This window comes from Ranitomeya imitator, chromosome 1, assembly GCF_032444005.1.
Source record: "Ranitomeya imitator isolate aRanImi1 chromosome 1, aRanImi1.pri, whole genome shotgun sequence".
NCBI lineage: Eukaryota > Metazoa > Chordata > Amphibia > Anura > Dendrobatidae > Ranitomeya > Ranitomeya imitator.
In genome coordinates this window covers 443,859,953-443,887,564 of record NC_091282.1, presented here as the reverse complement: position 1 = coordinate 443,887,564, position 27,612 = coordinate 443,859,953, and the positions used below count along the sequence as shown (strand labels likewise).

Below are 27,612 nucleotides of genomic sequence, written 5' to 3'. Positions count from 1 at the left end.
GGGAGGTTAGCCACAGTGCCATGGGCTTTAAACTTCTTGATGACCCTGCGCACGGTAGACACAGGAACATTCAGGTCTTTGGAGATGGACTTATAGACTTGAGATTGCTCATGCTTCCTCACAATTTGGTTTCTCAAGTCCTCAGACAGTTCTTTGGTCTTCTTTCTTTTCTCCATGCTCAATGTGGTGCACACAAGGACACAGGACAGAGGTTGAGTCAACTTTAATCCATGTCAACTGGCTGCAAGTGTGATTTAGTTATTACCAACACCTGTTAGGTGCCACAGGTAAGTTACAAGTGCTGTTAATTACACAAATTAGAGAAGCATCACATGATTTTTCGAACGGTGCCAATACTTTTGTCCACCCCCTTTTTTATATTTGGTGTGGAATTATATCCAATTTGGCTTTAGGACAATTCTTTTTGTGTTTTTTCATTTAAGACAAATTAAATGAAGATAATAATACCAAAGAATTTGTGATTGCAATCATTTTCAGGAAGAAACTGAGTATTATCTGACAGAATTGCAGGGGTGTTAATACTTTTGGCCATGACTGTACAGGTGCTTCTCATAAAATGATAATATCATTAAAAAGTTAATTTATTTCAGTTCTTCAATACAAAAAGTGAAACTCATATACTATATTGTCATTACAAACAGAGTGATCTATTTTAAGTGTTTATTTCTGTTAATGTTGATGATTATGGCTTACAGCCAATGAAAACCCAAAAGTCGTTATCTCATTAAATTAGATTACTTTATAACAACCAGCTTGAAAAATTATTGTAAAATCCAAAATGTTGGCCACTTAAAATGTATGTTCAGTAAATACACTCAATACTTGGTCGGGCTCCTTTTGAATCAATTACTGCATCAGTGCAGAGTGGCATGGAGGCGATCAGTCTATGGCACTGCTGTGGTGTTATGGAAGCGCAGGTTACTTTGATAGCAGTCTTCAGCTTGTCTGCATTGTTGGGTCTGGTGTCTCTCATCTTCCTCTTGACAATACCCCATAAATTCTCTATGGGGTTAAGGTCAGGCGAGTTTGCTGGCCAATCAAGCACAGTGATACTGTTGTTTTTAATCCAGGTATTAGTACTTTTAGCAGTGTGGACAGGTGCCAAGTCCTGCTGGAGAATTACATTTCCATCTCCAAAAAGCTTGTCAGCAGAGGGAAGCATGAAGTGCTCTAACATTTCCTGGTGCGCTGACTTTGATCTTGATAAAACACAGTGGACCTACACCAGCAGATGACATGGCTCCCCAAACCATCATTTATTGTGAAAACTTCACACTAGACCTCAAGCAGCTTGGTTTATGTGCCTCTCCACTCTTCCTCCAGATTCTGGGATCTTGATTTCCAAATGAAATGCAAAATTTACTTTCCTTGTGGAGTGTGTCAATGACTACCTTATGGACATCTGTCAAGTCAGCAGTCTTCCTCATGATTGTGGAGCCTACTGAAACTGACTAAGAGACTTTTTTAAATGCTTAGGAAACCTTTGCAGGTGTTTTTATTAATTATTCTAATTTACCGAGATAACGACTTTTTTTTTTTATTGGATGTATGCCATATTCATCAACATTAACAGAAATAAACACTTGAAATAGATCACTCTATTTGTAATGTCTCTATATAAAATATGAGTTTCACTTTTTGTATTGAAGAACTGAAATTAAGTTTTTGATGATATTCTAATTTTGTGAGAAGCACCTGTAGATGCAGAACCAACACTTTTCTGCCACAAGGATCTGGCTGTATATTGGGAAATAAGGTGACAAAAGTGGCGCAATGAGATTTTCATAATTATATTGCATATACATGTAAAAAAAAATGTTGAAATGTCTCAATGACGAAGACTTTTAAGTGATATTTCGCATATAAAACATTTCTTATTCACGCTGTTATTGAGAGGCATAAATTTAGCACCAAATCAGAACAGCCCTTGTTCGGAAAATTGAAACGTTTTATCTGATGGCCAACCTGATGTGCCCTACATGTATAGCTATTATTTTTTTTTTTTTGCTGATCTGAAGAGCAGTAGCTGTTTAATATTTTTCATTTATGAAACAATAGTAAAAATAAGAATTTGATTTGATAAAAATACATGCTGTCCATACAAGAGAGAGCTTCTAACAAGGCACAGTGGCAGAGACACACAAAAAGACTTTTCTAGTAAATGTTTTATACCACCCTGAGCTGGATTCACAGCTGCACTGCCAGCATTTTATTGAAAAGTTATAAAAGAAAAGAGGTACACTATAAGTTAACATACTTGTTGTCAAAATACGGTTGCTATTCACTTGAAACAGTCAGCATTTCATCTCCATTCTATTGTCACACAATGCTCATCTGAGCTTCCAAAATACACTGCTCTTTGATTATAGGAAACCAGTTATTAATTCTTTATATAGAAGTTTCTTTTATGATTCTTCCTTTTTTTATTGCTGCTTTAAAGCAACCTTGCGAGTACCCACCACCTATATTAGCCACAAGACTGCATTGGATTTGTTGCGTCAGTCTTAAAAATGTTGTCTGAATAGAATGACCAGTAGAATGCCAGTAAAAAGAAAAAATTTACATCCCGATTAACGTTGTGTTTGTGCCTTTTTTTGTAGTAAAAATTAGTGTAATAGTGGCTTTTATATTTGTGCCTTATTCATTATTTAACCCATTAAGGGCCCAGGAATTTTTCATTCTTGTGCTTTTGTTTTTTTCTTCTCGTATTTCCAAGTCCCCCCATACACACTAGATTAATGTTGGCCAACAGGTTTGGCCGATGGCTAATGTGTATGGGGATCTCCTGAATATCCATCTACAGATGAAATCGGGGGACAGAAGGATCCGGTATGTCCGACTTAAGAGAACAAAAGGGTTGTCAGTCTGAAGAGATGAGCTGTAAATATGTTTAGCAGTGGTTTTCTCATAGAAAATCCAAGAACGCCCAGCCATTTGAGGGCTCCTATGTATGAGACAGTAGGGTGAGATAGCTGTCGACTGAACATTGGTTTGTCACACCAAGTATGTTTTTTTTATCATTTCTGTTTTTTGAAAGGGGAAAACGGGGTGATTTAATTTTTTATATATTTTTGAAATCTTTTTATTTTAATCTTTACCTTGTTTTTAGTTCCTTTACAGGACTTGAGACTATGATGGTTCAATTGCTTATGCTATATACTTCAATACTACAGTATTAGAGTTTATAGAGAAATCACGGTTCTCCTACGAATTTCTGTCTATGGCTGAGCTTCACAGTTTGGCCAAAATGGCAGTTATGGCAGTCTACAGCAGGCCTGCAACTGCCATGGTACCCACTGGTTCCCCGTGATCGTGTTGCAGGGGGCAATGGAGTCATTTAAATGTCGCTATCTGTGATTGACTGCAGCGTTTAAATGGTGAAACTGCTGTGATTGGTGAAAGCTCAGGTCACTGCAATTATAGTCAGATACTGGCTGCATAACACAGCTGACATCTCCCTGGTATTATACCGTCTATGCTCCTAAGCCGGCTTCATACTTTCCATAGTGAAATTGTACGTTAAAGGTTGTTAAGGAGTTCATAAGCCAACTTATTTGGTTTGGTCTGTGTTTATTATTTTTATTTATTCGACATTGTGAGCGTGTTTTTCGTTATCCAGATTTTTTAGGCCGATTCATTATTTCTGACTTTCGTACTGTAGTGGAGTACAAAATTTGTTTAATTGAATTTTTTGCACAGGTGAAGACTAACGTGCAATGTTTTAAAGGATCATGCAACTTTTTACTCTAGAAAGGTGAAAAAAGGTAAAACACAAGAAAAAAAAAAGCATCTTTGAATTTGCTCAAAATTAGGCTACGTTCACATTAGCGTTGCGTCGGGCGCAGCCGCGGCGACACATGCGTCATGCGCCCCTATATTTAACATGGGGGCGCATGGACATTCATTGTCCTGCGTTTTGTGATGCATGCGTCATTTTTGGCGCAAGCGTCAGGGCGCAGAGGATGCTGCAAGTTGCACTTTTTTTGCATCCAAAATCAAGCCAAAAATGGACGCATGCGTCACAAAACAATGCGTTTTTGCATGCGTTTTGCATGCGTTGTGCGTTGCGTCGCCGACGCAACACACAACAACGCAAATGTGAATGTAGCCTTATTCAACCTCCTAATTTAGAGGAACTGGGAGTAAAAAAAACGGCATAGAAAACAATTCAAGAAAAGAAACCTCACTTGAAGAAAATTGCAAATGATGAATCGAGGCCATAGTTCTGAATTATGTAGGAGATAAAAGGTTTATTGTCTGGATGTTAAACAACAGCTTCCAGACCTGTGCATTATCCAGGCCTTGTTCTTCATTATTATGGCGGCTCCTGGACCTTGCATTAGCCGTTTCTGTCCTGTTGACAAGTGTCACATTTGTTAAGCCTAAATGTGATTCATCTGGAGTGGCCGCACATTTGCCATTTGATATCCCTGTAGTTTCTGATGAATCCTATTGATTGTCGCTGTGTCGTTAAGCTGCTGTATTCTCAACGTAATTAAAATCCAATAGCAGAAGTGATAAAATGTGAGAGCTGTATGGCTGCTACTGTTTCCCTTTTCTTCATTCAGCATGTCACATCACCATTAAGTAAAAGCCTATTAGGTCCATTAACAAGCCTCTAAGGGGGTCTAAAACTCATAACTCAACCCCACTGTTTTAAAACTATTTATTTTGCAAATCCATAATCCTATATTCTTAAAAGGTTGAGGCGGACTTTCTGCTTTCCTCTGAGAAACACTGAAAATCAATTTGGAAAATTTTCAGCAGTTCTAGAATTTTCCATCCATTTATAGACAAAAATAACTGTTCTGAAAGCATTAATACTTCAGCTAGATACATAGTTATACAAGGAGAAATGAGCAGTGAGAATGGTAAATGGCCAAGAAGATGAAGCTGAGAAGAGTATATTATTTGTTAAAGGGCAGCGAATGAGACTGGGGGATCTCACGCAATTCACTCTTAATGAATAGAAGAATAGAAAGAACCACATACCGTATATACTCGAGTATAAGCCGACCCGAGTATAAGCCGACCCCCCTAATTTTGCCACAAAAAACTGGGAAAACTTATTGACTCGAGTATAAGCCTAGGGTGGAAATGCAGCATTTACCGGTGAATTTCAAAAATAAAAATAGATCATTATTTCCCCATAGCTGTGCCATATAGTGCTCTGCACCGTTCATATTTCCCCATAGCTGTGCCATATACGGTGCTCTGCACCGTTCATTGTGCCCCATAGATGTGCCATATACGGTGCCCTGCACCGTTCACTGTGCCCCATAGATGTGCCATATACGGTGCCCTGCACCTTTTCACTGTGCCCCATAGATGTGCCATATACGGTGCTCTGCACCGTTCATTGTGCCCCATAGATGTGCCATATACGGTGCTCTGCACCGTTCACTGTGCCCCATAGATGCTCCACATAAATCTCTGCCGCCGCCGCTGCTGCTGCTGCAATAAAAAAAAAAAAACACATAGTCACCTCCCTTGATTGCAGCTCCCGGCGTCTCGTTCCGGCGCCTCCATCTTCCCGGCGTCTCTGCTCTGACTGATCAGGCAGAGGGCGCCGCGCACACTATATGCGTCATCGCGCCCTCTGCCTGAACAGTCAGAGCGCAGACGCCGGGAAGATGGAGGCGCCGGCCGGGAAGATGGAGCGATGCTCGGCGGCTGGAACGAGGACAGGTGAATATGCTATACTTACCTAGTCCTGGCGATCCTTGCGCTGTCCTTCTGCCTGGTCTTCGGTGCCGCAGCTTCTTTCTCTATCAGCGGTCACCGGCACCGCTGATTAGAGGAATGAATAGGCGGCTCCACCCCTATGGGAGGTGGAGCCGCTTATTCATTTCTGTAATGAGCGGTCCCACGTGACTGCTGAAGAAGGGAAGAAGCTGCAGCACAGAAGACCGTGGGACGGCAGGGACAGCGCGAGGATCGCTGGGACTAGGTAAGTATGCCTCAGCGCCCTCACCCCCTCACCCGCCGACCCTGCCACCCACCTTGACTCGAGTATAAGCCGAGAGGGGCACTTTCAGCCCAAAATTTTGGGCTGAAAATTTCGGCTTATACTCAAGTATATACGGTATTCATATATTCAGAAGCTGGTCTATTGATTGCTTCTGGTGTTCCATCATTAAAGAAATGTCTTCCCCCTGGGAAAGAGATCACAGTAGAAATGTTGATGGATGCAGCAGATCATTTAAAGCATCACCATCGTTATTAAGTTTTATTTCATAAATCAATAATACACATAAAAATACTTAACTTTATAATAAATCTTATCAGAGAAATCTGCTTCATTCTCTGGCAAAATTGGTCATTTATTATTAAGTTCTCTATTCTGATGGAAAATCTGTATTCAGTGAGACAGACTTTACCATTACGTCCCGCTACAATCCTATGTAGACGGAAGTAGGGAGGAGCTAGAGGCAGAGCTCCTCCTCTTCCTCCTCTTATTTACATAGGATATTGCAGAAGCTACTGATGAGATTCTATCTCAGTGATGGGAAAGTCTGTCTCACTGAACACACATTTTTACAACAGAATTGAAAATCTTAATGATAAATGTTCAGTTTTGCCAGAGGAAGAAGCAAATTTCCCTGATAAGATTTATTACAAAGTTGCTTATTTTCATGTGTACTAGTGATTTAAGAAATAAAAATTAAAATGAAGGTTACTCATTAACCCCTTTCTGTCATTGACGTACTATTCCGTCCATGTGGGGTGGGCCCTACTTCCCATGGACGGAATAGTACGTCATAGGTGATCGTCCGCGCTCACGGGCGGAGCACGGCCAATCGCCGCCGGGTGTCAGCTGATTATTACAGCTGACATCCGGCACTATGTGCCAGGAGCAGTCACGGACCGCTCCTGGCACATTAACCCCCGGCACACTGCGATCAAAGATGATCGCAGCATTCCGGCAGCATAGAGAAGCATCGCGCAGGGAGGGGGCTCCCTGCGTGCTTCCCTGAGACCCTCGGAGCAACGCGATGTGATCGTGTTGCTTCGAGGGTCTCCTACCTCCTCTTCCCTGCAGGCCCTGGATCCAAAATGACCATGGGGGGCCTTCCGGGTCCTGCAGGGAGGTGGCTTCCAAGCTGTCCTGCAGTGCCTGTGTGATCGCTGATCTGACACAGTGCACTGCAAAGTGTCAGATCAGCGATCTGTCACTGTAACATGATGTCCCCCCTGGGGCACTGTTACAAAGTAAAAAAATATATATATTTAGACTTAAAAAAAAAATCCTAAATAAAGAAATATATATACCGTATATACTCGAGTATAAGCCGACCCGAGTATAAGCCGACCCCCCTAATTTTGCCACAAAAAACTGGGAAAACTTATTGACTCGAGTATAAGCCTAGGGTGGAAATGCAGCATTTACCGGTGAATTTCAAAAATAAAAATAGATCATTATTTCCCCATAGCTGTGCCATATAGTGCTCTGCACCGTTCATATTTCCCCATAGCTGTGCCATATACGGTGCTCTGCACCGTTCATTGTGCCCCATAGATGTGCCATATACGGTGCCCTGCACCGTTCACTGTGCCCCATAGATGTGCCATATACGGTGCCCTGCACCTTTTCACTGTGCCCCATAGATGTGCCATATACGGTGCTCTGCACCGTTCATTGTGCCCCATAGATGTGCCATATACGGTGCTCTGCACCGTTCACTGTGCCCCATAGATGCTCCACATAAATCTCTGCCGCCGCCGCTGCTGCTGCTGCAATAAAAAAAAAAAAACACATAGTCACCTCCCTTGATTGCAGCTCCCGGCGTCTCGTTCCGGCGCCTCCATCTTCCCGGCGTCTCTGCTCTGACTGATCAGGCAGAGGGCGCCGCGCACACTATATGCGTCATCGCGCCCTCTGCCTGAACAGTCAGAGCGCAGACGCCGGGAAGATGGAGGCGCCGGCCGGGAAGATGGAGCGATGCTCGGCGGCTGGAACGAGGACAGGTGAATATGCTATACTTACCTAGTCCTGGCGATCCTTGCGCTGTCCTTCTGCCTGGTCTTCGGTGCCGCAGCTTCTTTCTCTATCAGCGGTCACCGGCACCGCTGATTAGAGGAATGAATAGGCGGCTCCACCCCTATGGGAGGTGGAGCCGCTTATTCATTTCTGTAATGAGCGGTCCCACGTGACTGCTGAAGAAGGGAAGAAGCTGCAGCACAGAAGACCGTGGGACGGCAGGGACAGCGCGAGGATCGCTGGGACTAGGTAAGTATGCCTCAGCGCCCTCACCCCCTCACCCGCCGACCCTGCCACCCACCTTGACTCGAGTATAAGCCGAGAGGGGCACTTTCAGCCCAAAATTTTGGGCTGAAAATTTCGGCTTATACTCAAGTATATACGGTATTCATATATTCAGAAGCTGGTCTATTGATTGCTTCTGGTGTTCCATCATTAAAGAAATGTCTTCCCCCTGGGAAAGAGATCACAGTAGAAATGTTGATGGATGCAGCAGATCATTTAAAGCATCACCATCGTTATTAAGTTTTATTTCATAAATCAATAATACACATAAAAATACTTAACTTTATAATAAATCTTATCAGAGAAATCTGCTTCATTCTCTGGCAAAATTGGTCATTTATTATTAAGTTCTCTATTCTGATGGAAAATCTGTATTCAGTGAGACAGACTTTACCATTACGTCCCGCTACAATCCTATGTAGACGGAAGTAGGGAGGAGCTAGAGGCAGAGCTCCTCCTCTTCCTCCTCTTATTTACATAGGATATTGCAGAAGCTACTGATGAGATTCTATCTCAGTGATGGGAAAGTCTGTCTCACTGAACACACATTTTTACAACAGAATTGAAAATCTTAATGATAAATGTTCAGTTTTGCCAGAGGAAGAAGCAAATTTCCCTGATAAGATTTATTACAAAGTTGCTTATTTTCATGTGTACTAGTGATTTAAGAAATAAAAATTAAAATGAAGGTTACTCATTAACCCCTTTCTGTCATTGACGTACTATTCCGTCCATGTGGGGTGGGCCCTACTTCCCATGGACGGAATAGTACGTCATAGGTGATCGTCCGCGCTCACGGGCGGAGCACGGCCAATCGCCGCCGGGTGTCAGCTGATTATTACAGCTGACATCCGGCACTATGTGCCAGGAGCAGTCACGGACCGCTCCTGGCACATTAACCCCCGGCACACTGCGATCAAAGATGATCGCAGCATTCCGGCAGCATAGAGAAGCATCGCGCAGGGAGGGGGCTCCCTGCGTGCTTCCCTGAGACCCTCGGAGCAACGCGATGTGATCGTGTTGCTTCGAGGGTCTCCTACCTCCTCTTCCCTGCAGGCCCTGGATCCAAAATGACCATGGGGGGCCTTCCGGGTCCTGCAGGGAGGTGGCTTCCAAGCTGTCCTGCAGTGCCTGTGTGATCGCTGATCTGACACAGTGCACTGCAAAGTGTCAGATCAGCGATCTGTCACTGTAACATGATGTCCCCCCTGGGGCACTGTTACAAAGTAAAAAAATATATATATTTAGACTTAAAAAAAAAATCCTAAATAAAGAAATATATATACCGTATATACTCGAGTATAAGCCGACCCGAGTATAAGCCGACCCCCCTAATTTTGCCACAAAAAACTGGGAAAACTTATTGACTCGAGTATAAGCCTAGGGTGGAAATGCAGCATTTACCGGTGAATTTCAAAAATAAAAATAGATCATTATTTCCCCATTGCTGTGCCATATAGTGCTCTGCACCGTTCATTGTGCCCCCTAGCTGTGCCATATACGGTGCTCTGCACCGTTCACTGTGCCCCATAGCTGTGCTGTGCCATATACGGTGCTCTGCACCGTTCACTGTGCCCCATAGCTGTGCTGTGCCATATACGGTGCTCTGCACCGTTCACTGTGCCCCATAGCTGTGCTGTGCCATATACGGTGCTCTGCACCGTTCACTGTGCCCCATAGCTGTGCTGTGCCATATACGGTGCTCTGCACCGTTCACTGTGCCCCATAGCTGTGCTGTGCCATATACGGTGCTCTGCACCGTTCACTGTGCCCCATAGCTGTGCCATATACGGTGCTCTGCACCGTTCACTGTGCCCCATAGCTGTGCTGTGCCATATACGGTGCTCTGCACCGTTCACTGTGCCCCATAGCTGTGCTGTGCCATATACGGTGCTCTGCACCGTTCACTGTGCCCCATAGCTGTGCTGTGCCATATACGGTGCTCTGCACCGTTCACTGTGCCCCATAGATGTTCCACATAAATTTGTGCCGCCGCTGCCGCAATAAAGAAAAAAAACCACATACTCACCTCCCTTGATTGCAGCTCCCGGCGTCTCGTTCCGGCGCCTCCATCTTCCCGGCGTCTCTGCTCTGACTGATCAGGCAGAGGGCGCCGCGCACACTGTATGCGTCATCGCGCCCTCTGCCTGAACAGTCAGAGAGCAGAGACGCCGGGAAGATGGAGGCGCCGGCCGGGAAGATGGATCGGCGCCCGGCGGCTGGAACGAGGACAGGTGAATATGCTATACTCACCTAGTCCTGGCGATCCTCGCGCTGTCCCCTCCTGTCTTCGGTGCCGCAGCTTCTTTCTCTATCAGCGGTCACCGGCACCGCTGATTAGAGAAATGAATAAGCGGCTCCGCCCCTATGGGAGGTGGAGCCGCTTATTCATTTCTGTAATGAGCGGTCCCACGTGACCGCTGAAGAGAGGAAGAAACTGCAGCGCCGAAGCCCGTGGGACGGCAGGGACAGCGCGAGGATCGCTGGGACTAGGTAAGTATACCCCAGCGCCCTCACCCCCTCACCCGCCGACCCCACCGCTACCGTGACTCGAGTATAAGCCGAGGGGGGCACTTTCAGCCCAAAAATTTGGGCTGAAAATCTCGGCTTATACTCGAGTATATACGGTATATATATATATATATATATATATATATATATATATAGTTCCAATAAATACATTTCTTTGTCTAAATAAAAAAAAAATAAAAGTATGTACACATATTTAGTATTGCCGCGTCTGTAACGACTCGACCTATTAAACTGTCCCACTAGTTAACCCCTTCAGTGATCACCTTAAAAAAAAAGAAAAAAACGAGGCAAAAACCAACGCTTTATTATCATCCCGCCAAACAAAAAGTGGAATAACACGCAATCAAAATGACGGATATAAATAACCATGGTACCCCTGAAAACGTCAAGATCCTGCAAAAAACGAGCCACCAAACAGCGTCATCAACAAAAAAATAATAAAGTTATAGTCCTTAGAATAATGCGATGCAAAAATGATTATTTTTTAAATAAAATAGATTTTATCGTATACAAGCGCCAAAACATACAAAAGATATACCGTATATACTCGAGTATAAGCCGACCAGAGTATAAGCCGACCCCCCTAATTTTGCCACAAAAAACTGGGAAAACCTATTGACTCGAGTATAAGCCTAGGGTGGAAATGCAGCATTTACCGGTGAATTTCAAAAATAAAAATAGATCATTATTTCCCCATAGCTGTGCCATATAGTGCTCTGCACCGTTCATATTGCCCCATATCTGTGCCCTGTATGCTCTGCACCGTTCATATTGCCCCATATAGTGCTCTGCACCGTTCATACTGCCCCCATATCTGTGCCCCATATAGTGCTCTGCACCGTTCATACTGCCCCCATATCTGTGCCCCATACAGTGCTCTGCACCGTTCATACTGCCCCATATATGCTCTGCACCGTTCATACTGCCCCCATAGATGCTCTGCACCGTTCATACTGCCCCCATAGATGCTCTGCACCGTTCATACTGCCCCCATAGATGCTCTGCACCGTTCATACTGCCCCCATAGATGCTCTGCACCGTTCATACTGCCCCCATAGATGCTCTGCACCGTTCATACTGCCCCCATAGATGCTCTGCACCGTTCATACTGCCCCCATAGATGCTCTGCACCGTTCATACTGCCCCCATAGATGCTCTGCACCGTTCATACTGCCCCATATAGTGCTCTGCACCGTTCATACTGCCCCCATATCTGTGCCCCATAGATGCTCTGCACCGTTCATACTGCCCCATATATGCTCTGCACCGTTCATACTGCCCCCATAGATGCTCTGCACCGTTCATACTGCCCCCATAGATGCTCTGCACCGTTCATACTGCCCCCATAGATGCTCTGCACCGTTCATACTGCCCCCATAGATGCTCTGCACCGTTCATACTGCCCCCATAGATGCTCTGCACCGTTCATACTGCCCGCATAGATGCTCTGCACCGTTCATACTGCCCCAATAGATGCTCTGCACCGTTCATACTGCCCCCATAGATGCTCTGCACCGTTCATACTGCCCCCATAGATGCTCTGCACCGTTCATACTGCCCCCATAGATGCTCTGCACCGTTCATACTGCCCCCATAGATGCTCTGCACCGTTCATACTGCCCCCATAGATGCTCTGCACCGTTCATACTGCCCCCATAGATGCTCTGCACCGTTCATACTGCCCCCATAGATGCTCTGCACCGTTCATACTGCCCCCATAGATGCTCTGCACCGTTCATACTGCCCCCATAGATGCTCTGCACCGTTCATACTGCCCCCATAGATGCTCTGCACCGTTCATACTGTCCCCATAGATGCTCTGCACCGTTCATACTGCCCCCATAGATGCTCTGCACCGTTCATACTGCCCCATATATGCTCTGCACCGTTCATACTGCCCCCATAGATGCTCTGCACCGTTCATACTGCCCCCATAGATGCTCTGCACCGTTCATACTGCCCCCATAGATGCTCTGCACCGTTCATACTGCCCCCATAGATGCTCTGCACCGTTCATACTGCCCCCATAGATGCTCTGCACCGTTCATACTGCCCCCATAGATGCTCTGCACCGTTCATACTGCCCCCATAGATGCTCTGCACCGTTCATACTGCCCCCATAGATGCTCTGCACCGTTCATACTGCCCCATAGATGCTCTGCACCGTTCATACTGTCCCCATAGATGCTCTGCACCGTTCATACTGCCCCCATAGATGCTCTGCACCGTTCATACTGCCCCCATAGATGCTCTGCACCGTTCATACTGCCCCCATAGATGCTCTGCACCGTTCATACTGCCCCCATAGATGCTCTGCACCGTTCCTACTGTCCCCATAGATGCTCTGCACCGTTCATACTGCCCCCATAGATGCTCTGCACCGTTCATACTGCCCCCATAGATGCTCTGCACCGTTCATACTGCCCCCATAGATGCTCTGCACCGTTCATACTGCCCCCATAGATGCTCTGCACCGTTCATACTGCCCCATAGATGCTCTGCACCGTTCATACTGCCCCCATAGATGCTCTGCACCGTTCATACTGCCCCCATAGATGCTCTGCACCGTTCATACTGCCCCCATAGATGCTCTGCACCGTTCATTGTGCCCCCATAGATGCTCTGCACCGTTCATACTGCCCCCATAGATGCTCTGCACCGTTCATACTGCCCCCATAGATGCTCTGCACCGTTCATACTGCCCCCATAGATGCTCTGCACCGTTCATACTGCCCCCATAGATGCTCTGCACCGTTCATACTGCCCCCATAGATGCTCTGCACCGTTCATACTGCCCCCATAGATGCTCTGCACCGTTCATACTGCCCCCATAGATGCTCTGCACCGTTCATACTGCCCCCATAGATGCTCCACATAAATCTGTGCCGCTGCTGCAATAAAAAAAAAAAAAAAGCCATACTCACCTCTCTTGATTGCAGCTCCCGGCGTCTCGTTCCGGCGTCCGGTCCCGGCGTCTCTGCACTGACTGATCAGGCAGAGGGCGACTGGAACGGGGACAGGTAAATATGACATACTTACCTGGTCCCGACGTCTGGCTCCCTCTGCCCGTCCCACGGTCTTCTGTGCTGCAGCTTCTTTCTCCATCAGCGGTCACCGTTACCGCTGATTAGAGAAATGAATAGGCGGCTCCACCCCTATGGGAGGTGGAGCCGCCTATTCATTTTTCTAATGAGCGGTCCCACGTGACCGCTGAAGAGGGGAAGAAGCTGCAGCACAGAAGACCGTGGGACGGCAGGGACAGCGCGAGGATCGCTGGGACTAGGTAAGTATACCTCAGCGCCCTCTCCCCCTCACCCGCCGACCCTGCCACCCACCTTGACTCGAGTATAAGCCGAGAGGGGCACTTTCAGCCCAAAAATTTGGGCTGAAAATCTCGGCTTATACTCAAGTATATACAGTAAATGAGGTATCGCTGTAATCGTACTGACCCGAAGAATAAAACTGCTTTATCAATTTTATCAAACGTGGAACGGTATAAACGCCCCCTAAAATAAATTCACGAATTGCTGTTTTTTGTACATTCTGCCTCACAAAAATCGAAATAAAAAGTGATCAAAAAATGTCACGTTCCCAAAAATGGTACCAATAAAAACGTCAACTCGTCCCACAAAAAGTCTGCATTCCAAACGGTGCTCCTTCCCTTCCAAGGTCTGCCATGCACCCAAACAGTAGTTTTCTCCCACATATGGGGTATCAGCGTACTCAGGACAAATTGGACAACAACTTTTGGGGTCCAATTTCTCCTGTTACCCTTGGAAAATACAAAACTGGGGGCTAAAAAATAATTTTTGTGGAAAAAAAAGAATTCTTATTTTCACAGCTCAGCGTTATAAACTGTAATGAAACACTTGGGGGTTCAAAGTGCTCACCACACATCTAGATAAGTTCCTTAGGGGGGTCTACTTTCCAAAATGGTGTCACTTGTGGGGGTTTCAATGTTTAGGCACATCAGTGGCTCTCCAAACGCAACATGGCGTCCCATCTCAATTCGAGTACATTTTGCATTGAAAAGTCAAACGGCGCTCCTTCCCTTCCGAGCTCTGCCATGCACCCAAACAGTGGTTTACCCCCACATCTGGGGTATCAGCGTACTCAGGACAATTTGCACAACAGCTTTTGGGGTCCAATTTCTTCTGCTACTCTTGGGAAAATAAAAAATTAGGGGCGAAAATATAATTTTTGTGAAAAAATATGATTTTTTATTTTTACGGCTCTACATTATAAACTTCTGTGAAGCACTTGGTTGGTCAAAGTGCTCACCACACATCTAGATAAGTTCCTTAGGGGGTCTACTTTCCAAAATGGTGTTACTTGTGGGGGGTTTCAATGTTTAGGCACATCAGGGGCTCTCCAAACGTGACATGGCGTCCCATCTCTATTTCAGTCAATTTTGTATTGGAAAGTCAAACGGCGCTCCTTCCCTTCCGAGCTCTGCCATGTGCCCAAACAGTGGTTTACTCCCCCCATATGGGATATCAGCATACTCAGAACAAATTGTACAACAACTTTTGGGGTCCAATTTCTCTTGTAACTCTTGGAATTTGAACTAAAGTAAATTTTTTGTGAAAAAAAGTTAAATGTTCATTTTTATTTAAACATTCCAAAAATTCCTGTGAAACACCTGAAGGGTTAATAAACTTCTTGAATGTGGTTTTAAGCACCTTGAGGGGTGCAGTTTTTAGAATGGTGTCACACTTGGGTATTGTCTATCATATAGACCCCTCAAAATGACTTCAAATGTGATGTGGTCCCTAAAAAAAATGGTGTTGTAAAAATCAGAAATTGCTGGTCAAATTTTAACCCTTGTAACTCCCTAACAAAAAAAAATTTTGGTTCCAAAATTGTGCTGATGTAAAGTAGACATGTGGGAAATGTTACTTATTAAGTATTTTGTGTGACATATCTCTGTGATTTAATTGCATAAAAATTCAAAGTTGGAAAATTGCGAAATTTTCTAAATTTTCGCAAAATTTCCATTTTTTTCACAAATAAACGCAGGTAATATCAAAGAAATTTTACCACTATCATGAAGTACAATATGTCACGAGAAAACACTGTCAGAATCACCGGGATCCGTTGAAGCGTTCCAGAGTTATAACCTCATAGATGGACAGTGGTCAGAATTGTAAAAATTGGCCCGGTCATTAACGTGCAAACCACCCTTGGGGGTAAAGGGGTTAAATACAAAAAAAAACAGGCATGTTCAAATTTTCTTTCTCGTGACAACTGGATGAATAGGGAAACCACCATACACAATAAATTGCTAGTTTGTTCTAACAAAATCTACAGTCATGGCTGGCATTCATTTAATGCCACCCAAATAGACATTGCAACTTGAGATTTTTTATGTTTATATGCAGAAAGAAAGGATGAGGGCATTTCCTTTTAGCAAATAGTTTCCAAGGCATGCAATAATTGTGAAAAACTGGGCTACAGGTATAAGTATTTTGTGTAGTTTCTATGTGTTTGGGGTTCTTTCAGGACACTTATTCCACGTTCACACATTGAGTATTTTGTGAGGTTTTTTTTTACTTCAGTATAAGTAAAAATCAGAAGAGGAACAATCAGAGGAAAAGTATAATAGAAACACGTCACCACTTCTGTATTTATCACCCACTCCTGGTTTGGGCTTACACATACTGAGGTAAAATACTGACCAAATACTCACCATGTGAACATGGCCTAAGACATCACCAGGCATTAATTTCCTATTATTTCATGTATATGTGAACACTGTTTGTTAATTTTATTGTGATTGATTCTGCTACGTGACCAAACTGCCTCGCATGCGTTTTTCTTCACTATTTATACATTAATAGTTCTTTTACCATGTCCCTCCTTCGCATGTCTTCTGTGTCTCATGTCCTGGATAAGTGATAGGGAACATATGTTTTCTGTGTACTGGTCCCAGTAAGTTGAATCGTTCCCTGAAGCTGGTCTCCAGTCAACACAAGACGTTGTACTGCCAAGCTGAGAAGCCGATTCCTACATTCAGCTTATGAAATGCTTGTGTTCAGAATCTGCTAGAAATAGACAGATGAGTGATTTCACGCCCACATTTACTGTATTAGCAAAGGATCAACATAATTAAACTATTAGCTTTCAAGCATTTATTCTGTGCGCCTACAGTATTTATATCATATGTGTATAAAGAGGAAATGTATCGATTCAGCTATTCAGGACATTTCTGGTTTGTCCCTGGCTAGTATGGCACCCCAGCACTTAAGGAGCTTTGAAAATAACCTGGATTGTATTTTTATGCAGACCTTCAACATAGCTTACAGTAATTTCTAGTTTCTATAAGAAGACGAAAAGCTTCTATATCTATTAGTAATAAAATGTAAACGTAATACATACGTTTTGTTATGTTAGTTTGACCTCACATTACTGCCAGACCAGAAATTAACTGGAGTATAAGTTGGTATAAATGTAATGTGTAGGGTCATGTTCACACTGGCCAAAACCTAAGAAAGAATGAACATATACCCTGCTGTAGGTAAGTTAAAATCAACAATGCTTATAAATATGGGGTGCTTAGTAAACACTGTTTTGGTGATAAAAAAAAGTATTAAAGCCTTCCCACCAGCACCAAAGTGTACCCAGTCTCTAGTATTAAAAGCTACCGTGTGTTAAAAACGACCTCAATGTGAATAAGGGCCGAGCAGGAACAAGGCCTGACTATGGACACCCAGCTATGGAAAGCTATACACAGTAAACATAACATATATATACTCGTGTTTAAGCCGAGTTTTCCAGCACTTTTTGTGCTGGAAATGCTCCCCTCAGCTTATATACTAGACATTGTCCCAGAACGATGGCGGGGGAGGGGGAGCCGTGGAGCAGTGGCTCACAGAGGCAGGAGCTGGCAGCTGCGGCTAAAGTCTGTGCCCGCTGCTAAAGAGAAATGAATATTCACTGCACTGGCAGTGAATATTCATTTCACTTATAGCGCGCACAGTTACAGTCACAGCCACCGGCTTCCAGCAGCCATGGTTCTTGTACGAGGAACGTATCACAGCGCACGGGCTGGCGCTGCTCCTCTCCTGACCTGAGCGTGACAGTGAGATGTATTTCTATGCAGCCGTCACGCTAAGGTCAGGAGAGCCGACGGTCAGTCCAAGGATTGCGATGTGATCCTCGCACGAGAGATACGAAATACGGCCGTCTGTCTGTCCCCTTAGGCTACGTTCCCAAAATGAGTATTTGGTGACTTTTTGATGTTGCAGTATTTCTGCACCTATTATGTAAATTAGGTTGCTTGCATTTTTTAGTGTATTTTTTAATATCCGTTTTTGATGCTGCGGTTTTTGACTCCTTTTGGTATGTCATGCTTTGTTTCTGATACTTCCTGGTATTTGTTCTTGCCAAAACGTTTTTGATACAGTTATGTGCGGATTAACTATGTTTTTAGTTCATATCTGCAACAGAATCTCAGTAAAAACGCATATGGGTTTTTCACCTGTGGATTTTCTAATACAATTGCAAGGGGAATATTTGCAGGGAACCCCAAGAAATTGACACGTTTGGAATTGAAACACGCACCGCAGGTTACTTTATGCAGCTTCAAAAAAAGCACAGTGGGCATGAGATTTCTCTAAATCCCATCCGCTTTCCTGAAATGGTAAGACGCAGCGAAAATATGCAGCGTCAAAAACTTGTTAAAAACTTATTGTGGGAGCGCAGCCTTAAACCTGTAGCAAAATATTTGGACAGCAGGAGGAATACGTTACTGAAACTGAATGAAAAAACGTGAGGCAGTCATTTCTGTTCTGTATTCTTTGTGAAAGCATTTTCCGCAGTAACCATAGAATAAGGGACCCTCTTCATGTCTAGTTGGGATATACTTTGCTCACGTCTCTTAAAGGGCCCTCATTTTTAGCCTTTTTACACAATGATGCTCTGAGCCTGTATAAAATTCTTTGTTTTCTGAAGATTTCTAATTTAGCGGGTGGAAAATATGTGTGACGAGCGAGTGTACTCGTTGCTTGGATTTTCGCGAGCATGCTCGGGTGGTCTCCAAGTATTTATGACTGCTCGGAGATTTAGTTTTCCTCACCTCAGCTGAATGATTTACAGCTACTAGACAGCTTGAATACATGTGGGGATTCCCTATCAACCAGTCAACCCCCACATGTACTCAGCCTGGCTAATAGCTGTAAATCATTCATCTGCCGTGTTGAAAACTAAATCTCCGAACACTAACAAATACTCGGAGGTCACCCGAGCATGCTTGGGAAAACCCGAGCGACGAGTACTCGCTCATCACTAGATTTAAAGCTTTCGTGATTTCAAATTTTTTTCCTGAAGTCCATTTAGTGAAATCATTTTTTCAGTCCTGCAATGCTATTGATTCTGCAGTGCAACGCGTGATGTCTGAACAATAGCCTCTCGTAGATTCTCATCTTAAAGATAGAGTTGCCGAGTTGGTGTTGCCCGCCGCATGCCCAAAATAACATCTATCCCCGAAACATGAAGGCCTTTTACAAGCCACAGAGCAACCAGGTCAATCTAATCACTTTATCCAGAATGCCCGGGGCTGAAAAATGTTTATTGATTCAAAAGTAATTATGGTACATTTTCCAAGTAGTTGCCAAGTATCATTGTTTTCCTATCAAGTTAGTGTTTTCATCGCAAGACTACTTTGGTTTGGTGACATATTTAATAATCAGCTCCTTTGTGAGTATATGTTTCGAGTCAGCGTGCTTTTCCCTTTGTCAGCGGCAGGTCCATTCGATACTTATTGCTTGTTTTGAATGTCTTTAATTATTTTAAGCCTTGGTGGGATTTCTGAGAGACAAATGGAATAATACAGTGAAAGCTTTTCTTTCGCAGCGTAGCGGCTGTCAAAAGGCTGTAAATAATGAAGGTGTAGTTGGCCTATACTTCTGCACGCACAAACATATGCCGCAAGACACCTTCGGGTATAGTCATTTAGGGCAAATTGGAGGCATTTGGGAGTTATTACATGTTCCTTTCATTCTAATACATTCTGTCTCATGTTTAGAAATCGAAAACAGGAGAAGGGACGAAGAATTTGGTCCACAACAGCCGAATGAAACATTGCCAAACAGAAAAGTCATAAAGTTAGGGGCTTCACTTAGTTTTCATACGTGGCCCTCACTCCAATATGTACAGCCATGTTCTTAACGTTACTCCCGCATGGTGATAGATTTGGGATAAGATGAAAAATGGGCTCCACGTAATTTCCTAGAGTCATTCTATGTGACTGCAAATTGCAGATTCTTGACAGTGCGTACTATGCACACTGTCAGGATTCCGCAATATACATACAGTATTTGCAGTCATGTGCCAACTAAATTCTCATCAAAACAGCATTGAGAGAAGCAGAAAAAGTTTCTATTCAGCATGTAACCGCTAGTATGTTAATGACATGTTTTCAGTCTTGTAGCGAATGGGTCGAACTGGCAAAAACACGGAATCCTGACACTGTACATAGCACACACTATCTGTATTGTGAAGTCACAAAGAATGACTATAGAAAGGTATGTGTAGGCTGAAAAAGCCATTTATACCCCTTTAAAGCTCTTCTGATACTTTTTTGTACATATAAGTTTTGTCTAAGTGTTTTGCTGCAAACTTATTTTTGACTTTGCACTCCTGAACAAATGTGTAGCATCACAGTGGGAGAATGATTACTAATGGAAAGTGGCTTTTATGCAAAGTCTCTTGCTGTCCTTGTCGTTTTAGGATACATGCCATCGGGACCCAATGGTCTATTTTATTTAGAAATCCTGCTAGTTGCTCATACAATAATTGCTATCTTTTAAACCTGCGCTGCATGCTAGCTGTAATTTTATACTCGCCTCTATGTGAGCGCTCCCCTGCAGCGAGGCCCTTCATAGAAAATTGCTTTTCTAGTTTTTTTATTATTATTATTTATTTTGTAAAAAGCTCTAAAACAAAAAAATGTGCATTAAAAAAAATCTCACATTTTCGTGGAGGCATCTAGTGCCATGAAGATATCTTACCATTCACTTTCCTCCTTTTGCTATGAAGTTAGAAGATTTTTAAAAAACTCATGCGTGCTTACTCTCCGTTGTCATGAGAGTAAGCATGCAAAAGTGCTGTTAACCGTTGGTTTAAAGTAGTCCGCATTGTTTCTAGAATAAAAATAATATATTTTTCAGGTTTTTATTTGTAATGAGCGAGCTTGATTGAATAAAGGTGTTATCTGAGCATGCTCGTGTGCTCACTGAGTGTCTTCACCGTTTTTGAAAAAAATATGTTCGAGTCCCCGCGGCTGCATGTTTCACATCTGTTCGACAGCCGCAACACATGCAGGGATTACTGTGGCTGCTTTGTAGCGAGCAGATAAATATTAGACAGAATAACTGAGCATCGATTTCCATCACAACTCAGTCCATTAAGCGGACGTGCACAATGCTGTATACTTTAAATACCAGCTGGCACCATACTATGTAAGTACATGTCAGGAGCGGGTGAATGGAGCAGGCTCACAAGCTGAGCCTGCCCCATACTCGGCAGATAATGGCTGCATGTCACACCCAGGATCTGCCTCTGAAACCCGCAGTTAGAGACAAATTCTGCCCATGTCTGGTAACAATTCTAGCCTTATGGCTAATCTGTGACAATTTTCAGTGACCACTAACAGAACCGTGGATGACTTAGTCCTGTTCTTTAGTACAGCTATTACCCAGTGAATATAAAAGCACCTTTTCCTTGGACCAGCCACCAAATCCAAAGTATTGGCCAGTTTGTTCTTATTTTATTCCCACTGCAAACTTATTTTTAAATCTGCCATATGGTTGCAAGAGATCTGGGCTTTTTATTTGGGCAACTTCTTATGGTTTGTACCTCGGGGGTGTGTCTCATAATGCAGAGCAGCCTAAAGGCTCGCCCCCAAAGAGTCATGTGAGCAAGCAAAAACATTATCTCCAAATAAGAAAGGTCCACATGACTAGAACCATAAGGAAAATTTAAAAAGAGGAAAAATAAAAAAATGATTTATCATGGGAGCAGCAAGAATATAACAGGAGCCAAAAATGGCCAATTTTGACCTGGTGACAAGGTCCTCGGGTGCTATCAGACTAGTATTTCAAATACTTGGCATATTAACATGTGCATTTTGCTTGGTGGTTCTAATGAATGGAACATTTACAAGATACCTGCTGATCGCACATGCATCCCAGCAGGCATCAGTAGATGTGATTTTCACATCTTGATGCAGAAGTGAGTGGAGTAGGACTATGCCTTTAAATCTTTTGGCTCTTTTGTCTTTTACAGCTTGTATCTATTATACTACATATCAGGCTGCTAGTGAATATGTTAGTGAGCTTGTTCTGCCAACAGATGTTCCTTTTTCTAAACCATCTTCACAACTGATTTCTGACCACATCAACATTTAACTTTGATGTGGTCGTAAATCAGCTTCGAATCTTGTATTATGATACATAGAGGCTGTAGAAGCCAAACGGTACATTTTTTTTTTAAATTAACAACAGTTCAAATAATAGCCGGCACTCACATCTTCTTAAAAGAAACTTTTTATTGATCCAATAGTATAAAAAGCACAAAAAATGGTTGAACACAACAACAGCACAGAAATTAAAAAGGCAGAAAAGAAATATCCGCTGCGCTCCCAGGGAACATGTTTCAGACCTCATGGTCCTTTCTCCAGCCATCCAGGTCTGAAACATGTTCCCTGGGAGTGCAGCGGATATTTCTTTTCTGCCTTGTATTATGATACATAGAGGCTGTAGAAGCCAAACAGTACATTTTTTTTTTTATTAACAACAGTCCAAACAATAGCCGGCACTCACATCTTCTTAAAATAAACTTTTTATTGATCCAGTAGTATAAAAAGCACAAAAAATGGTTGAACACAACAACAGCACAGAAATTAACCCCTTCATGACCTTGGGATTTTTCATTTTTTCGTGTTCGTTTTTCGCTCCCCTCCTTCCCAGAGCCATAACTTTTTTATTTTTCCGTCAATTTGGCCATGTGAGGGCTTATTTTTTGCGGGACGAGTTGTACTTTTGAACGACATCATTGGTTTTAGCATGTCGTGTACTAGAAAACGGGAAAAAAATTCAAAGTGTGGTGAAATTGCAAAAAAAGTGCAATCTCACACTTGTTTTTTGTTTGGCTTTTTTGCTAGGTTCACTAACTGCTAAAACTGACCTGACATTATGATTCTCCAGGTCAGTACGAGCTCATAGACACCTAACATGACTAGGTTATTTTTCATCTAAGTGGTGAAAAAAAATTCCAAACTTTGCAAAAAAAATAAAAATAAAAAATTGCGCCATTTTCCGATACCCGTAGCGTCTCCATTTTTCGTGATCTGGGGTCGGTTGAGGGCTTATTTTTTGCGTGCCGAGATGACGTTTTTAATGATAGCATTTTGGTGCAGATACGTTCTTTTGATCGCCCGTTATTGCATTTTAATGCAATGTCGCGGCGACCAAAAAAACGTAATTCTGGCGTTTTGAATTTTTTTCCCGCTACGTTATTTAGCGATCAGGTTAATGCTTTTTTTTAAGTTCATAGATCGGGCGATTCTGAGCGCGGCGATACCAAATATGCGTACATTTTATATTTTTTTATTGATTTATTTTGATTGGGGCGAAAGGGGGGTGATTTAAACTTTTATATTTTTTTAACATTTTTTCCAACTTTTTTTTTTTACTTTTGCCATGCTTCAATAGCCTCCATGGGAGGCTAGAAGCAGGCACAACGCGATCGGCTCTGCTACATAGCAACGATCTGCTGATCGCTGCTATGTAGCAGAAATGGAGGTGTGCTGTGAGCGCCGGCCACAGGGTGGCGCTCACAGCCACCGGTCATCAGTAACCATAGAGGTCTCAAGGACCTCTATGGTTACAATGGAGATGCATCGCCGACCCCCGATCATGTGACGGGGGTCGGCGATGACATCATTTCCGGCCGCCCGGCCGGATGCGGTAGTTAAATGCCGCTGTCTGCGTTTGACAGTGGCATTTAACTAGTTAATAGGTGCGGGCAGATCGCGATTCTGCCCGCGTCTATTACGGGCACATGCCAGCTGTTCAAAACAGCTGATATGTCCCGGCTTTGGTGCGGGCTCACTGCGGAGCCCTGCATCAAAGCAGGGGATCTGACCTCGGACGTACTATCCCGTCCGAGGTCAGATAGGGGTTAAAAAGGCAGAAAAGAAATATCCGCTGCGCTCCCAGGGAACATGTTTCAGACCTGCATGGTCCTTTCTCCAGCCATCCAGGTCTGAAACATGTTCCCTGGGAGTGCAGCGGATATTTCTTTTCTGCCTTGTATTATGATACATAGAGGCTGTAGAAGCCAAACAGTACATTTTTTTTTTATTAACAACAGTCCAAACAATAGCCAGCATTCACATCTTCTTAAAAGAAACTTTTTATTGATCCAATAGTATAAAAAGCACAAAAAATGGTTGAACACAACAACAGCACAGAAATTAAAAAGGCAGAAAAGAAATATCCCAGGGAACATGTTTCAGACCTGCGTGGTCCTTTCTCCAGCCATCCGGGTCTGAAACATGTTCCCTGGGATATTTCTTTTCTGCCTTTTTAATTTATGTGCTGTTGTTGTGTTCGACCATTTTTGTGTGCCTTTTATGCTACTGGATCAATAAAGCGATTCTTTTAGGAAGATGTGAGTGCCGGCTATTGTTTGATTGTTGCTGCTACTGGAGTATTTTGCTGTGCACCTGGACCCTTTTGCAAAACGCGTTTTCTACCAAAATACACGCTGTTACTTAAATTAAAATACCCTAGATAATCTCCGTATCGAGACCCAAAATGTGGTGATTACATCTTAAAATGCCTCATCATCTCCTGCATTCTGGGTTTTCCATATTTCGCTCTCTTAGTTGATGTCTGCATGTGTTCAGTCATTGTATCACTCCAGCACAGACTGATAGGTGCAGTATTTTGGTTTGCTGCTTTCATGTAATACTTTAAGGATTACAAATGTTCTAAATAAAGAAGCCAAATATAATAAGCCACATTGCAGCAATTATACCTAACAAGATAGATAATTGCTGGAGCATTTTAACACAAATTAGACATAAAATCTAAAGCCGCAGCCAGCCTGTAAACCTGTCATCTAAAGTGTTTTACACTTGCTGCCATCTCAAGCTGTTTGACAGTGGAAAGCGCACGTGGAAAAAAGGCTTTTATAGAAGCTATTACGTGTAAAAGGTTTCCACCATATACTAAAATTACCATTATTTACTTCAGCTTTCTCTGTTTATTTGGATTCATCTCTCAATCTTGTTCTCACCTTCTTTTGTTTACGAGCAGAATCACAAGTTTCTCATTGTTTCAAGATTCACTGTAATTAAGACTTTTAAAGTAATTATATGGAATTTTAGCTCATTTATTGGCATTTTTCATATCTGCGGAGTGACAGGAGCATGGGGGTGTTAGATGAAGTTTTCTGGGGTTTTTTCACATTTTAACTTAGATTGCTGGACCTTCTCTTTTTTTCAAATGAGGTTGTCCAAGGCTGTAATTTTGACACATTTTAAAGTGCTAGGTTATCTAGAGTGCAAGAGGTCTGTGGGTTATGGTTGTAATGTGGAAACCAAAATGTGATTATATAAAGTGGTCTCAGCGGCAAGAGATGTCACCCTTAAAGGACATCTGTCACCTGGTTTTTTCCACGTAATCTGAGAGCTGCATAATGTAAAAAAACGAGACCCTGGTTCCAATTATGTATAACTTACTGGCTGCTTAGTTTAGTTTTGATAAAATCAGTATTTTATTAGAAGGAGATTATTACTAGCGCACTAATAAACCTTGTTGCGAATTCTGTTGTCAAGCTCCCTCCTGTGGTCATGAATGGTACTTTGGCTGGTTCTGTCCATGGGCTTCCTCTGGTGGTGGTGAGTGGGGCTGCGGCTTCTGAGGTTCCTTCCACAGGTGACGAGGTTAATTCGTTAGCTGGCTGCTCTATTTAACTCCACCTAGATCATTGCTCCATGCCACCTGTCAATGTTCCAGTATTGGTCTAGTTCACTCCTGGATCGTTCTTGTGACCTGTCTTCCCAGCAGAAGCTAAGTTCCTGCTTGTTTTTCTCTGGTTTGCTATTTTTCTGTCCAGCTTGCTATTTTGATTGTTGTCTTGCTTGCTGAAAGCTCTGGGACGCAGAGGGAGCGCCTCCGCACCGTGAGTCGGTGCGGAGGGTCTTTTTGCGCCCTCTGCGTGGTCTTTTTGTAGTTTTTTGTGCTGACCGCAAAGCTACCTTTCCTATCCTCTGTCTGTTCAGTAAGTCGGGCCTCACTTTGCTAAATCTATTTCATCTCTGTGTTTGTAATTTTCATCTTTACTCACAGTCATTATATGTGGGGGGCTGCCTTTTCCTTTGGGGAATTTCTCTGAGGCAAGGTAGGCTTTATTTTTCTATCTTTAGGGCTAGCTAGTTCTTTAGGCTGTGACGAGGCGCCTAGGGAGCGTCAGTAGCGCTCCACGGCTATTTCTAGTGTATGTGATAGGTTTAGGGATTGCGGTCAGCAGAGTTCCCACGTCTCAGAGCTCATCCTATATTATCAGTAACTATCAGGTCATTCCGTGTGCTCTTAACCACCAGGTCCATTATTGTCCTGACCACCAGGTCATAACAGTACAGGTGGCCCAAAGTACTAATGCATCTCAATAGAGGGACAAGAGAAGTTCTGAGACCATTTTTTTTTCTTTGCAGTGTGTTTTGTCTCTCTTTTCCCCTTTACCTCTGGGTGGTTCAGGATACAGGTGTAGATATGGACATTCAAGGTCTGTCCTCTTGTATGGATAATCTCACTGCAAGGGTACAAAACATTCAAGATTTTGTGGTTCAGAATCCAATGTTAGAGCCTAGGATTCCTATTCCTGATTTGTTTTTTGGGGATAGATCTAAGTTTCTGAATTTCAAAAATAATTGTAAATTGTTTCTTGCTTTGAAACCTCGCTCCTCAGGTGACCCTGTTCAACAAGTGAAAATCATTATTTCTTTGTTGCGTGGTGACCCTCAAGACTGGGCATTTTCCCTTGCGCCAGGAGAACCGGCATTGCGTGATGTTGATGCGTTTTTTCTGGCGCTCGGATTGCTTTATGATGAACCTAATTCAGTGGATCAGGCAGAGAAAATCTTGCTGGCTCTGTGTCAGGGTCAGGATGAGGTAGAGATATATTGTCAGAAGTTTAGGAAGTGGTCTGTACTCACTCAGTGGAATGAATGTGCCCTGGCAGCAATTTTCAGAAAGGGTCTCTCTGAAGCCCTTAAAGATGTCATGGTGGGATTTCCCATGCCTGCTGGTCTGAATGAGTCTATGTCTTTGGCCATTCAGATCGATCGACGCTTACGTGAGCGTAAAGCTGTGCACCATTTGGCGGTATTATCTGAGCATAGACCAAAACCTATGCAATGTGATAGGACTTTGACCAGAGTTGAACGGCAAGAACACAGACGTCGGAATGGGCTGTGTTTTTACTGTGGTGATTCCACTCATGCTATCTCCGATTGTCCTAAGGGCACTAAGCGTTTCGCTAGGTCTGCCACCATTGGTACGGTACAGTCGAAATTTCTTTTGTCCGTTACTCTGATCTGCTCTTTGTCATCCTATTCTGTTATGGCATTTGTGGATTCAGGCGCTGCCCTGAATTTGATGGACTTGGAGTTTGCTAGGCGCTGTGGTTTTTTCTTGGAGCCCTTGCAGTATCCTATTCCATTGAGAGGAATTGATGCTACGCCTTTGGCCAAGAATAAGCCTCAGTACTGGACCCAATTGACC

General features: G+C 43.4%; 1 protein-coding gene across 8 annotated transcripts in view; it reads left to right on the top strand.

The window, feature by feature from the left end:
- Positions 1 to 27,612, top strand: part of RFX3 (regulatory factor X3) — a 436,417-nt gene that overhangs the window by 122,926 nt on the left and 285,879 nt on the right. The gene's annotated exons all lie outside the window — the stretch shown is intronic.